Below are 16,137 nucleotides of genomic sequence, written 5' to 3' on the forward strand. Positions count from 1 at the left end.
GATTCTTCTACAGGTTCTTTAAGAAGCACAAGTTTCTAGGCTTCAGACTTGGCCCAGCTATTAAGATTCAATCAACATGCTTTATTTGCCTTGTTGACTATCTTTTAAAAGTAATATCGAGTCATGATTAGGTAATTGTAGCCAAATAAGTAATGATAATGACACCCAGTCCAAGAGATGTGTGGGTCCTATTGGATAAGACCACATCTTTATGTACTAACATTTATGAGAACAAAGAAGAAGTGTAGTTCAGGCAAATAAAGAATAAAAGTTTAGAAACTACATATTACGCCGGGTGTAAAATAAGCAGGCCTCACATGTACAGTTTGCTTGAAAACATTCCAGCAGCTTTGTCTAACTTAGCAAATTGATTGACGGTGACTTCTACCTTAACTGGTAGAAAACACACCTATTGTGGTGATGGATTGGACAGCTTAGGGGATATGGAGGAGGCTGTTATTTTTTTGATATGTGTAATTTCACCAATATGCTCATAATTTATGGAAAGTAGATCATTGCATTTAATTCTAAAGCATATTTTGAAACGGTGTTGTCATGGGCCAAATTTGACCATGTTAGATTCTTCTACAGGTCCTTTAGCACACATAAGTTCCCAGGCTTCAGACTTGGCTAAGCAATAAGATTCAATCAACACACTTTATTTGCCTTGCTGACTATCTTTTAAAAGTAATATCAAGACATGATTAGGTAATTGTAGCCAAATAAGTAACGTTAATGACACCCAGTCCAGGAGATGGATGGGTCCTATTGGTTAAGACCACGTCATTATGTACTAATACCTATAAAAAAAAGCAGTAGTGTAGTTCAGGCAAATAAAGAATGGAAGTTTCGTAACTACATATTACACTGGTGGTAATATAGGCAGACCTCACATGTACAGTTTGCTTCAAAAACTTTCCAGCTACTTTGTCTAACTTAGGAAATTGATTGACGGTGACTTCTACCTTAAGTGGTAGAAAACACACCTATCGTGGCGATGGATAGGACAGCTATAGGGGATATGGAAAAGGCTGTGGTTTTTTTTGATAGGTGTAATTTCACCAATATGCTCATAATTTATGGAAAGTAGACCAGTGCATTTAATTCTAATGCATATTTTGAAACTGTGTTGTCATGGGCCAAATTTGACCATGTTAGATAATTCTACAGGTCCTTTAGCACACATAAGTTCCCAGGCTTCAGACTTGGCTAAGCAATAAGATTCAATCAACACACTTTATTTGCCTTGCTGACTATCTTTTAAAAGTAATATCAAGACATGATTAGGTAATTGTAGCCAAATAAGTAACGTTAATGACGCTCAGTCCAAGAGATGGATGGGTCCTATTGGTTAAGACCACGTCATTATGTACTAATACTTATGAAAATAAAGAAGTAATGTAGTTCAAGCAAATAAAGAATAAAAGTTTCGGAACTACATACTACACCGGTTTTAAAACAGGCAGACCTCACATTTACAGTTTGCTTGAAAACTTTCCAGCTGCTTTGTCTAAGTTAGCAAATTGATTGACGGTGACTTCTACCTTAAGTGGTAGAAAACACACCTATTGTGGCGATGGATAGGACAGCTGTAAGAGATATGAAGGTGGCTGGTTTTTTTTGATAGGTGTAATTTTACCAATTTGCTCATAATTTATGGAAAGTAGATCAGTGCATTTAATTCTCATGCATATTTTGAAACTGTGTTGTCATGGGCCAAATTGGACCATGTTAGATTCTTCTACAGGTTCTTTAAGAAGCACAAACTTCTAGGCTTCAGACTTGGCCCAGCTATTAAGATTTAATCAACATGCTTTATTTGCCTTGTTGACTATCTTTTAAAAGTAATATCGAGTCATGATTAGGTAATTGTAGCCAAATAAGTAATGTTAAAGACACCCAGTCCAAGAGATGTATGGGTCCTATTGGTTAAGACCACGTCTTTATGTACTAACACTTATGAAAACAAAGAAGCAGTGTAAATCAGGCAAATAGAGAATAAAAGTTTCGAAACTTCATATTACTCCGGGTGTAAAATAAGCAGGCCTCACATGTACAGTTTTTTTTTAAAACTTTCCAGCAGCTTTGTCTAAATTATCAAATTGATTGACGGTGACTTCTACCTTAAGTGGTAGAAAACACACCTATTGTGGTGATGGATAGGACAGCTATAGGGGATATGGAGGAGGCTGTTATTTTTTGATAGGTGTAATTTCACCAATATGCTCATAATTTATGGAAAGTAGACCAGTGCATTTAATTCTAAAGCATATTTTGAATTTGTGTTGTCATGGGCCAAATTTGACCATGTTAGATTCTTCTACAGGTCCTTTAGCACACATAAGTTCCCAGGCTTCAGACTTGGCTAAGCAATAAGATTCAATCAACACACTTTATTTGCCTTGCTGACTATCTTTTAAAAGTAATATCAAGAGATGAATAGGTAATTGTACCGAAATAAGTAATGTTAATGACACCCAGTCCAAGAGATGGATGGGTCCTATTGGTTAAGACCACGTCATTATGTACTAATACCTAAGAAAACAAAGTAGTGTAGTTCAGGCAAATAAAGAATAAATGTTTCGGAACTACATACTACACCGGTTGTAAAAAAGGCAGACCTCACATTTGAAGTTTGCTTGAAAACTTTCCAGCTGCTTTGTCTAAATTAGCAAATTGATTGATGGTGACTTCTACCTTAAGTGGTAGAAATCACACCTATTGTGGCGATGGATAGGACAGCTATAGGGGATATGGAGGAAGCTGTTTTTTTTGATAGGTGCAATTTTACCAATATGCTTATAATTTATGGAAAGTAGATCAGTGCATTTAATTCTAATGCATATTTTGAAACTGTGTTGTCATGGGCCAAATTAAAGCATGTTGGATTCTTCTACAGGTTCTTTAAGAAGCACAAGTTTCTAGGCTTCAGACTTGGCCCAGCTATTAAGATTCAATCAACATGCTTTATTTGCCTTGTTGACTATCTTTTAAAAGTAATATCGAGTCATGATTAGGTAATTGTAGCCAAATAAGTAATGATAATGACACCCAGTCCAAGAGATGTATGGGTCCTATTTAATAAGACCACATCTTTATGTACTAACATTTATGAGAACAAAGAAGTAGTGTAGTTCAGGCAAATAAAGAATAAAAGTTTAGAAACTACATATTACGCCGGGTGTAAAATAAGCAGGCCTCACATGTACAGTTTGCTTGAAAACATTCCAGCAGCTTTGTCTAACTTAGCAAATTGATTGACGGTGACTTCTACCTTAACTGGTAGAAAACACACCTATTGTGGCGATGGATAGGACAGCTATAGGGGATATGGAGGAAGCTGGGTTTTTTTGATAGGTGTAATTTTACCAATTTGCTCATAATTTATGGAAAGTAGATCAGTGCATTTAATTCTAATGCATATTTTGAAACTGTGTTGTCATGGGCCAAATTTGACCATGTTAGATTCTTTTACAGGTCCTTTAGCACACATAAGTTCCCAGGCTTCAGACTTGTCTAAGCAATAAGATTCAATCAACACACTTTATTTGCCTTGCTGACTATCTTTTAAAAGTAATATCAAGACATGATTAGGTAATTGTAGCCAAATAGGTAACGTTAATGACACCCAGTCCAAGAGATGGATGGGTCCTATTGGTTAAGACCACGTCATTATGTACTAATACCTATGAAAACAAAGAAGTAGTGTAGTTCAGGCAAATAAAGAATAAAAGTTTCGGAACTACAAAAAAAAACGGTTTTAAACAAGGCAGACTTCACATTTACAGTTTGCTTGAAAACTTTCCAGCTGTTTTGTCTAAATTAGCAAATTGATTGATGGTTACTTCTACCTTAAGTGGTAGAATACACACCTATTGTGGCGATAGATAGGACAGCTATAGGAGATATGAAGGTGGCTGTTTTTTTTGTTGATAGGTGTAATTTTGCCAATTTGCTCATAATTTATGGAAAGTAGATAAGTGCATTTAATTCTAATGCATATTTTGAAACTGTGTTGTCATGGGCCAAATTGGACCATGTTAGATTCTTCTACAGGTTCTTTAAGAAGCACAAGTTTCTAGGCTTCAGAGTTGGCCCAGCTATTAAGATTCAATCAACATGCTTTATTTGCCTTGTTGACTATCTTTTAAAAGTAATATCGAGTCATGATTAGGTAATTGTAGCCAAATAAGTAATGTTAATGACACCCAGTCCAAGAGATGTATGGGTCCTATTGGTTAAGACCACGTCTTTATGTACTAACACTTATGAAAACAAAGAAGTAGTGTAGTTCAGGCAAATAAAGAATAAAAGTTTAGGAACTACATATTACGCCGGGTGTAAAATAGGCAAACCTCACAATTAAAATTTGCTTGAAAACTTTCCAGCAGCTTTGTCTAACTTAGCAAATTGATTGACAATGACTTCTACCTTAAGTGGTAGAAAGCACACCTATTGTGGTGATGGATTGGACAGCTTAGGGGATATGGAGGAGGCTATTATTTTTTTTTTGATAGGTGTAATTTCACCAATATGCTCATAATTTATGGACAGTAGATCATTGCATTTAATTCTAAAGCATATTTTGAAACTGTGTTGTCATGAGCCAAATTGGACCATGTTAGATTCTTCTACATTTTCTTTAGCATACATAAGTTCCCAGGCTTCAGACTTGGCTAAGCAATAAGATTCAATCAACACACTTTATTTGCCTTGCTGACTATCTTTTAAATGTAATATCAAGACATGATTAGGTAATTGTAGCCAAATAAGTAACGTTAATGACACCCAGTCCAAGAGATGGATGGGTCCTATTGGTTAAGACCACGTCATTATGTACTAATACCTATAAAAAAAAAAGCAGTAGTGTAGTTGAGGCAAATAAAGAATGGAAGTTGCGTAACTACATATTACACTGGTGGTAATATAGGCAGATCTCACATGTACAGTTTGCTTGAAAAACTTTCCAGCTATTTTGTCTAACTTAGGAAATTGATTGACGTTGACTTTTACCTTAAGTGGTAGAAAACACACCTATCGTGGCGATGGATAGGACATCTATAAGGGATATGGAGGAGGATGGTTTTTTTTGATAGGTGTAATTTCACCAATATGCTCATAACTTATGGAAAGTAGATCATTGCATTTAATTCTAAAGCATATTTTGAAACTGTGTTGTCATGGGCCAAATTGCACCATGTTAGATTATTCTACAGGTCCTTTAGCACTCATAAGTTCTCAGGCTTATGACTTGGACCAGCTATTAAGATTCAATCAACATGCTTTATTTGCCTTGTTGACTATCTTTTAAAAGTTATATCGAGTCATGATTAGGTATTTGTAGCCAAGTTAGTAATGTTAATGACACCCAGTCAAAGAGATGTATGGGTCCTATTGGTTAAGACAACGTCTTTATGTACTAACACTTATAAAAACAAAGAAGTAGTGTATTTCAGGCAAATAAAGAATAAAAGTTCGGAACTACATATTACGCCGGGTGTAAAATAAGCAGGCCTCACATGTACAGTTTGCTTGAAAACTTTCCAGCTGCTTTGTCTAAATTAGCAAATTGATTGACGGTGACTTCTACCTTAAGTGGTAGAAAGCACACCTATTGTGGCGATGGATAGGACAGCTATAGGGGATATGAAGGAGGCTGTTATTTTTTTTGATAGGTGTAATTTTACCAATTTGCTCATAAGTTATGGAAAGTAAATCAGTGCATTTAATTCTAATGCATATTTTGAAACTGTGTTGTCATGGGCCAAATTGGACCATGTTAGATTTTTCTACAGGTTCTTTAGCACAAGTTTCTAGGCTTCAGACTTAGCCCAGCTATTAAGATTCAATCAACATGCTTTATTTGCCTTGTTGACTATCTTTTAAAAGTAATATCGAGTCATGATTAGGTAACTGTGGCCAGATAAGTACTGTTAATGACACTCACTCCAAAAGATGGATGGGTCTTAATGGTTACAAACACGTAATTATGTACTAATACCTATGAAAACAAAGAAGTAGTGTAGTTGAGGCAAATACAGAATGGAAATTTCGCAACTACATATTACACCGGTGGTAAAATAGGCAGACCTCACATGTACAGTTTGTTTGAAAAACTTTCCAGCTGCTTTGTCTAACTAAGCAAATTGATTGGTGGTGATTTCCACCTTAAGTGGTAGAAAATACACCTATTCTGGCTATGGATAGGACAGGCATAAGGGATTTAGAGGAGGCTGATATTTTTTTGATTAGTGTAATTTCACCAATTTGCTGATAATTTATGGAAAGTAGATCGGTGCATTTTATTCCAATGCATATTTTAAAACTGTGTTGTCATGGGCCAAATTTGACCATGTTAGATTATTCTACAGGTCCTTTATCACAAATACGTTTCTAGGCTTCAGACTTGGCCCAGCTATTAAGTTTCAAACAACATGCTTTATTTGTCTTGCTGTCTATCTTTTTAAAGTAATATCGAGACATGATTAGGTAATTGTTGCTAAATAACTAATGTTAATGACACCCAGTCCAAGAGATGGACGGTTCCTATTGGTGAAGACCACGTCATTATGTACTAACACTTAAGAATCCAAAGCAGTAGTGTGGTTAAGGCAAATAAAGAATGGAAGTTTCGTAACTACATATTACACCGCTTGTAAAATAGGCAGACCTCACATATACAGTTTGCTTGAAAACTTTCCAGCTGCTTTGTCTTACTTAACAAATTGATTGACGGTGACTTCTACCTTAAGTTGTAGAAAATACACCTATTGTGGCAATGGATAGGACAGCTATAGGGGATATGGAGGAGGCTGTTATTTTTTTGCTAGGTGTAATTTCACCAATATGCTCATAGTTTATGGAAATTAGATTAGTGCATTTAATTTTATTGCATATTTTGAAACTGTGTTGTCATGGGCAAAATTGGACCATGTTAGATTCTTCTACAGGTTGTTTAGCACAAATTTCTAGGCTTCAGACTTGGCCCAGCTATTGAGATTCAATCAACACGCTTTATTTGCCTTGCTGACTATCTTTTAAAAGTAATATCGAGACATGATCAGGTAATTGTAGTTAAATAAAAAATGTTAATAACACCCAGTCCAAGAGATGGATGGGTCTTATTGGTTAAGACCACGTCATTATGTACTAATACCTATGAAAACAAAGTAGTAGTGTAGTTCAGGCAAATAGAGAATGGAAGTTTCGTAACTACATATTACACCAGTGGTATTATAGGCAGACCTCACATGTACAGTTTGCTTGGAAAACTTCCCAGCTGCTTTGTCTAACCTAGCAAATTGATTGACGGTGATTTCTACGTTAGAAGGTAGAAAACACACCTTTTGTGGCGATGGATAGGACAGCTATTTGGGATATGGAGGAGGCTCTTTTTTTTTTGATAGGTGTAATTTCACCAATTTAATGATAATTTATGGAAAGTAGATCAGTTCATTTAATTCTTATGCATATTTTGAAACTGTGCTGTCATGGGCCAAATTGTACCATGTTAGATTTTTCTACAGGTCCTTTAGCACAGATACGTTCCCAGGCTTCAGATTTGGCCCAGCTATTAAGATTGAATCAACAAGCTTTATTTGCCTTGCTGACTATCTTTTAAAAGTAACATCGAGACATGATTAGGTAATTGTAGCCAAATAAGTAATGTTAATGACACCCAGTCCAAGAGAAGGATGGGTCCTATTGGTGAAGACCACGTCATTATGTACTAATACCTATGAAACCAAAGCAGTAGTGTAGTTCAGGCAAATAAAGAATGGAAGTTTCGCAACTACATATTACACCAGTTGTAAAATAGGCAGACCTCATATGTATAGTTTGCTTGAAAAACTTTCCAGCTGCTTTGTCTAACTTAGCAAATTGATTGACGGTGACTTTCACCTTAAGTGGTAGAAAACACACCTATTGTGGCGATGGATAGCACAGCCATAAGGGATTTGGAGGAGGTTGTTATTTTTTTGATAGGTGTAATTTCACTAATTTGCTGATAATTTATGGACAGTAGATCAGAGCATTTCATTTCAATGCATATTTTGAAACTGTGTTGTCATGGGCCAAATTTAACCATGTTAGATTTTTCTACAGGTCCTTTAGCACACATAAGTTCCAAGGCTTCAGATTTGGCCCAGTTATTAAGATTCAATCAACACGCTTTCTTTGCCTTGCTGACTATCTTTTAAAAGTAATATTGAGATATGATTAGGTAATTGTAGCCAAATAAGTAATGTTAATGACACCCAGTCCAAGACATGGATGGGTCCTATTGGTTAAGACCACGTCATTATGTACTAATACTTATAAAAACAGAGAAGTAGTGTAGTTCAGGCAAATATAGAATAAAAGTTTCGGCACTACATATTACACCGGGTGTAAAATAAGCAGGCCTCACATGTACAGTTTGCTTAAAAACTTTCCAGCTGCTTTCTCTAACTTAGCAAATTGATTGACGGTGACTTCTAGCTTAAGTGGTAGAAAACACACCTATTGTGGCGATGGATAGGACAGCTAAAAGGGATTTGGAGGAGGCTGTTATTTGTATTTGATTGGTGTAATTTCACTAATTTGTTGATAATTTATAGAAAGTAGATCAGTGCCTTTAATTCCAATGCATATTTTGAAACTGTGTTTTCATGGGCCAAATTTGACCATGTTAGATTCCTCTACAGGTTCTTTAGCACACGTTTCTAGGTTTCAGACTTGGTACAGCTATTAAGATTTAATCAACACGCTTTATTTGCCTTGCTGACTATCTTTTAAAAGTAATATTGAGACATGATTAGGTAATTGTTGCCAAATAAGTAATGTTAATGACACCCAGAGAAGAGATGGATGGGTCCTATTACTTAAGACCACGTCATTATGTACTAATACTTATGAACACAAAGAAGTAGTGTAGTTCAGGCAAATAAAGAATAAAAGTTTTGGAATTACATATTACACCGGTTGTAAAATAGGCTGTCTTACTTTTAAAAGTAATATCGAGACATAATTCTAATGCATATTTTGAAACTGTGTTGTAATAGTAATATTGAGACATGATTTGGTAATTGTAGCCAAATAAGTAATGTTAATGACACCCAGTCCAAGAGGTAAATGGGTCCTATATGTTAAGACCACGTTGTTTTGCACTAATACCTATGAAAACAGAGAAGTAGTGAAGTTCAGGCAAATAAAGAATGTAACTTTCGTAACTACATATTACACCGGCAAATTGATTGACGGTGACTTCCACCTTAAGTGGTAGAAAACACACCTATTACATGATATACTAATACCTATGCAAATATACATAAAGAATGGAAGTTTCGTAACTACATATTACATAAGTTGTAAAATTGGCAGACCTCACATGTACAGTTTGCTTGAAAACTTTCCAGCTGCTTTGTCTAACTTAGCAAATTGATTGATGGTGACTCATACCTTAAGAGTTAGAAAATACACCTATTATAGCGATGGATAGGGGATTTGGAGGAGGCTGTCTTTTTTGATAGGTGTAATTTCACCAATTTGCTGATAATGTATGGAAAGTAGATCAGTGCATTTAATTCTAATGCATATTTTGAAACTATGTTGTCATGGGCCAAATTGGACCATGTTAGATTCTTCTACAGGTCCTTTAGCACAAATAAGTTTCCAGGCTTCAGACTTGGCCCATCTATTAAGATTCAATCAACACGCTTTATTATCCCTGCTGACTATCTTTTAAAAGTAATATCTAGACATGATTCGGTAATTGTAGCCAAATAAGTAATGTTAATGACACCCAGTCCAAGAGATAGATGGGTCCTATTCGTTAAGACCACGTCATTTTGTACTAATACTTATGAAAACAAAGAAGTAGTGTAGTTCAAGCAAATAAAGAATGGAAGTTTCGTACCTACATATTCCACCGGTTGAAAAATAAGCAGAACTCACATGTACAGTTTGCTTGAAAAACTTTCTAGCTGCTTTGTCTAACGTAGCAAATTGATTGACGGTGACTTCTGCCTTAAGTTGTAGAAAGCACAGCTATTGTGCTGATGGATAGGACAGCTATAGGGGATTTGGAGGAGGCTGGTTTTTTTTTGATAGGTGTAATTTTACCAATTTGCTGATAATTTATGGAAAGTAGATCAGTGCATTTAATTCTAATGCATATTTTGAAAGTGTTGTCATGGGCCAAATTTGACCATGTTAGATTCTTCTACAGGTCATTTAGCACAAATAAGTTTCCAGGCTTCAGATTTGGCCCAGCTATTAAGATTCAATCAACACGCTTTATTTTTTTTACTGACTATCTTTTAATAGTAATATCAAGACATGATTAGGTAACTGTGGCCAGATAAGTACTGTTAATGACAGCTAGTCCAAGAGATGGATGGGTCCTATTTGTTAAGACCATGTCATTATGAACTAATACCTATGAAAACAAAGAAGTAGTGTAGTTCAGGCAAATAAAGAATGGAAGTTTCGTAACTACATATTCCACCGGTTGAAAAATAAGCAGAACTCACATGTACAGTTTGCTTGAAAAACTTTCCAGCTGCTTTGTCTAACGTAGCAAATTGATTGACGGTGACTTCTACCTTAAGTGGTAGAAAACACAGCTATTGTAGTGATGGATAGGACAGATAAAGGGGATTTGGAGGAGGCTGGGTTTTTTTTGATAGGTGTAATTTTACCAATTTGCTGATTAATTATGGAAAGTAGATCAGTGCATTTAATTCTAATGCATATTTTGAAACTGTGTTGTCATGGGCCAAATTTGACCATGTTAGATTCTTCTACAGGTCCTTTAGCACTCATAAGTTTCCAGGCTTTAGATTTGGCCCAGCTACTAATATTCAATCAACATGCTTTATTTGCCTTGCTGACTATCTTTTAAAAGTAATATTGAGATATGATTAGGTAATTGTAGCCAAATAGGTAATGTTAATGACACCCAGTCCAAGACATGGATGGGTCCTATTGGTTAAGACCACGTCATTATGTACTAATACTTATAAAAACAGAGAAGTAGTGTAGTTCAGGCAAATATAGAATAAAAGTTTCGGCACTACATATTACACCGGGTGTAAAATAAGCAGGCCTCACATGTACAGTTTGCTTAAAAACTTTCCAGCTGCTTTCTCTAACTTAGCAAATTGATTGACGGTGACTTCTAGCTTAAGTGGTAGAAAACACACCTATTGTGGCGATGGATAGGACAGCTAAAAGGGATTTGGAGGCGGCTGTTATTTGTATTTGATTGGTGTAATTTCACTAATTTGTTGATAATTTATAGAAAGTAGATCAGTGCCTTTAATTCCAATGCATATTTTGAAACTGTGTTTTCATGGGCCAAATTTGACCATGTTAGATTCCTCTACAGGTTCTTTAGCACACGTTTCTAGGTTTCAGACTTGGCCCAGCTATTAAGATTTAATCAACACGCTTTATTTGCCTTGCTGACTATCTTTTAAAAGTAATATTGAGACATGATTAGGTAATTGTTGCCAAATAAGTAATGTTAATGACTCCCAGAGAAGAGATGGATAGGTCCTATTAGTTAAGACCACGTCATTATGTACTAATACTTATGAACACAAAGAAGTAGTGTAGTTCAGGCAAATAAAGAATAAAAGTTTTGGAATTACATATTACACCGGTTGTAAAATAGGCTGTCTTACTTTTAAAAGTAATATCGAGACATAATTCTAATGCATATTTTGAAACTGTGTTGTAATAGTAATATTGAGACATGATTTGGTAATTGTAGCCAAATAAGTAATGTTAATGACACCCAGTCCAAGAGGTAAATGGGTCCTATATGTTAAGACCACGTTGTTTTGCACTAATACCTATGAAAACAGAGAAGTAGTGAAGTTCAGGCAAATAAAGAATGTAACTTTCGTAACTACATATTACACCGGCAAATTGATTGACGGTGACTTCCACCTTAAGTGGTAGAAAACACACCTATTACATGATATACTAATACCTATGCAAATATACATAAAGAATGGAAGTTTCGTAACTACATATTACATAAGTTGTAAAATTGGCAGACGTCACATGTACAGTTTGCTTGAAAACTTTCCAGCTGCTTTGTCTAACTTAGCAAATCGATTGATGGTGACTCATACCTTAAGAGTTAGAAAATACACCTATTATAGCGATGGATAGGGGATTTGGAGGAGGCTGTCTTTTTTTGATAGGTGTAATTTCACCAATTTGCTGATAATTTATGGAAAGTAGATCAGTGCATTTAATTCTAATGCATATTTTGAAACTATGTTGTCATGGGCCAAATTGGACCATGTTAGATTCTTCTACAGGTCCTTTAGCACAAATAAGTTTCCAGGCTTCAGACTTGGCCCATCTATTAAGATTCAATCAACACGCTTTATTATCCCTGCTGACTATCTTTTAAAAGTAATATCTAGACATGATTCGGTAATTGTAGCCAAATAAGTAATGTTAATGACACCCAGTCCAAGAGATAGATGGGTCCTATTCGTTAAGACCACGTCATTTTGTACTAATACTTATGAAAACAAAGAAGTAGTGTAGTTCAAGCAAATAAAGAATGGAAGTTTCGTACCTACATATTCCACCGGTTGAAAAATAAGCAGAACTCACATGTACAGTTTGCTTGAAAAACTTTCTAGCTGCTTTGTCTAACGTAGCAAATTGATTGACGGTGACTTCTGCCTTAAGTTGTAGAAAGCACAGCTATTGTGCTGATGGATAGGACAGCTATAGGGGATTTGGAGGAGGCTGGGGTTTTTTTGATAGGTGTAATTTTACCAATTTGCTGATAATTTATGGAAAGTAGATCAGTGCATTTAATTCTAATGCATATTTTGAAAGTGTTGTCATGGGCCAAATTTGACCATGTTAGATTCTTCTACAGGTCATTTAGCACAAATAAGTTTCCAGGCTTCAGATTTGGCCCAGCTATTAAGATTCAATCAACACGCTTTATTTTTTTTACTGACTATCTTTTAATAGTAATATCAAGACATGATTAGGTAACTGTGGCCAGATAAGTACTGTTAATGACAGCTAGTCCAAGAGATGGATGGGTCCTATTTGTTAAGACCATGTCATTATGAACTAATACCTATGAAAACAAAGAAGTAGTGTAGTTCAGGCAAATAAAGAATGGAAGTTTCGTAACTACATATTCCACCGGTTGAAAAATAAGCAGAACTCACATGTACAGTTTGCTTGAAAAACTTTCCAGCTGCTTTGTCTAACGTAGCAAATTGATTGACGGTGACTTCTACCTTAAGTGGTAGAAAACACAGCTATTGTAGTGATGGATAGGACAGATAAAGGGGATTTGGAGGAGGCTGGGTTTTTTTGATAGGTGTAATTTTACCAATTTGCTGATTAATTATGGAAAGTAGATCAGTGCATTTAATTCTAATGCATATTTTGAAACTGTGTTGTCATGGGCCAAATTTGACCATGTTAGATTCTTCTACAGGTCCTTTAGCACTCATAAGTTTCCAGGCTTTAGATTTGGCCCAGCTACTAATATTCAATCAACATGCTTTATTTGCCTTGCTGACTATCTTTTAAAAGTAATATTGAGATATGATTAGGTAATTGTAGCCAAATAAGTAATGTTAATGACACCCAGTCCAAGACATGGATGGGTCCTATTGGTTAAGACCACGTCATTATGTACTAATACTTATAAAAACAGAGAAGTAGTGTAGTTCAGGCAAATATAGAATAAAAGTTTCGGCACTACATATTACACCGGGTGTAAAATAAGCAGGCCTCACATGTACAGTTTGCTTAAAAACTTTCCAGCTGCTTTCTCTAACTTAGCAAATTGATTGACGGTGACTTCTAGCTTAAGTGGTAGAAAACACACCTATTGTGGCGATGGATAGGACAGCTAAAAGGGATTTGGAGGAGGCTGTTATTTGTATTTGATTGGTGTAATTTCACTAATTTGTTGATAATTTATAGAAAGTAGATCAGTGCCTTTAATTCCAATGCATATTTTGAAACTGTGTTTTCATGGGCCAAATTTGACCATGTTAGATTCCTCTACAGGTTCTTTAGCACACGTTTCTAGGTTTCAGACTTGGCCCAGCTATTAAGATTTAATCAACACGCTTTATTTGCCTTGCTGACTATCTTTTAAAAGTAATATTGAGACATGATTAGGTAATTGTTGCCAAATAAGTAATGTTAATGACACCCAGAGAAGAGATGGATGGGTCCTATTAGTTAAGACCACGTCATTATGTACTAATACTTATGAACACAAAGAAGTAGTGTAGTTCAGGCAAATAAAGAATAAAAGTTTTGGAATTACATATTACACCGGTTGTAAAATAGGCTGTCTTACTTTTAAAAGTAATATCGAGACATAATTCTAATGCATATTTTGAAACTGTGTTGTAATAGTAATATTGAGACATGATTTGGTAATTGTAGCCAAATAAGTAATGTTAATGACACCCAGTCCAAGAGGTAAATGGGTCCTATATGTTAAGACCACGTTGTTTTGCACTAATACCTATGAAAACAGAGAAGTAGTGAAGTTCAGGCAAATAAAGAATGTAACTTTCGTAACTACATATTACACCGGCAAATTGATTGACGGTGACTTCCACCTTAAGTGGTAGAAAACACACCTATTACATGATATACTAATACCTATGCAAATATACATAAAGAATGGAAGTTTCGTAACTACATATTACATAAGTTGTAAAATTGGCAGACCTCACATGTACAGTTTGCTTGAAAACTTTCCAGCTGCTTTGTCTAACTTAGCAAATTGATTGATGGTGACTCATACCTTAAGAGTTAGAAAATACACCTATTATAGCGATGGATAGGGGATTTGGAGGAGGCTGTCTTTTTTTGATAGGTGTAATTTCACCAATTTGCTGATAATTTATGGAAAGTAGATCAGTGCATTTAATTCTAATGCATATTTTGAAACTATGTTGTCATGGGCCAAATTGGACCATGTTAGATTCTTCTACAGGTCCTTTAGTACAAATAAGTTTCCAGGCTTCAGACTTGGCCCATCTATTAAGATTCAATCAACACGCTTTATTATCCCTGCTGACTATCTTTTAAAAGTAATATCTAGACATGATTCGGTAATTGTAGCCAAATAAGTAATGTTAATGACACCCAGTCCAAGAGATAGATGGGTCCTATTCGTTAAGACCACGTTATTTTGTACTAATACTTATGAAAACAAAGAAGTAGTGTAGTTCAAGCAAATAAAGAATGGAAGTTTCGTACCTACATATTCCACCGGTTGAAAAATAAGCAGAACTCACATGTACAGTTTGCTTGAAAAACTTTCTAGCTGCTTTGTCTAACGTAGCAAATTGATTGACGGTGACTTCTGCCTTAAGTTGTAGAAAGCACAGCTATTGTGCTGATGGATAGGACAGCTATAGGGGATTTGGAGGAGGCTGGGGTTTTTTTGATAGGTGTAATTTTACCAATTTGCTGATAATTTATGGAAAGTAGATCAGTGCATTTAATTCTAATGCATATTTTGAAAGTGTTGTCATGGGCCAAATTTGACCATGTTAGATTCTTCTACAGGTCATTTAGCACAAATAAGTTTCCAGGCTTCAGATTTGGCCCAGCTATTAAGATTCAATCAACACGCTTTATTTTTTTTACTGACTATCTTTTAATAGTAATATCAAGACATGATTAGGTAACTGTGGCCAGATAAGTACTGTTAATGACAGCTAGTCCAAGAGATGGATGGGTCCTATTTGTTAAGACCATGTCATTATGAACTAATACCTATGAAAACAAAGAAGTAGTGTAGTTCAGGCAAATAAAGAATGGAAGTTTCGTAACTACATATTCCACCGGTTGAAAAATAAGCAGAACTCTCATGTACAGTTTGCTTGAAAAACTTTCCAGCTGCTTTGTCTAACGTAGCAAATTGATTGACGGTGACTTCTACCTTAAGTGGTAGAAAACACAGCTATTGTAGTGATGGATAGGACAGATAAAGGGGATTTGGAGGAGGCTGGGTTTTTTTTGATAGGTGTAATTTTACCAATTTGCTGATTAATTATGGAAAGTAGATCAGTGCATTTAATTCTAATGCATATTTTGAAACTGTGTTGTCATGGGCCAAATTTG

This window comes from Anomaloglossus baeobatrachus, chromosome 2 (assembly GCF_048569485.1).
Source record: "Anomaloglossus baeobatrachus isolate aAnoBae1 chromosome 2, aAnoBae1.hap1, whole genome shotgun sequence".
NCBI lineage: Eukaryota > Metazoa > Chordata > Amphibia > Anura > Aromobatidae > Anomaloglossus > Anomaloglossus baeobatrachus.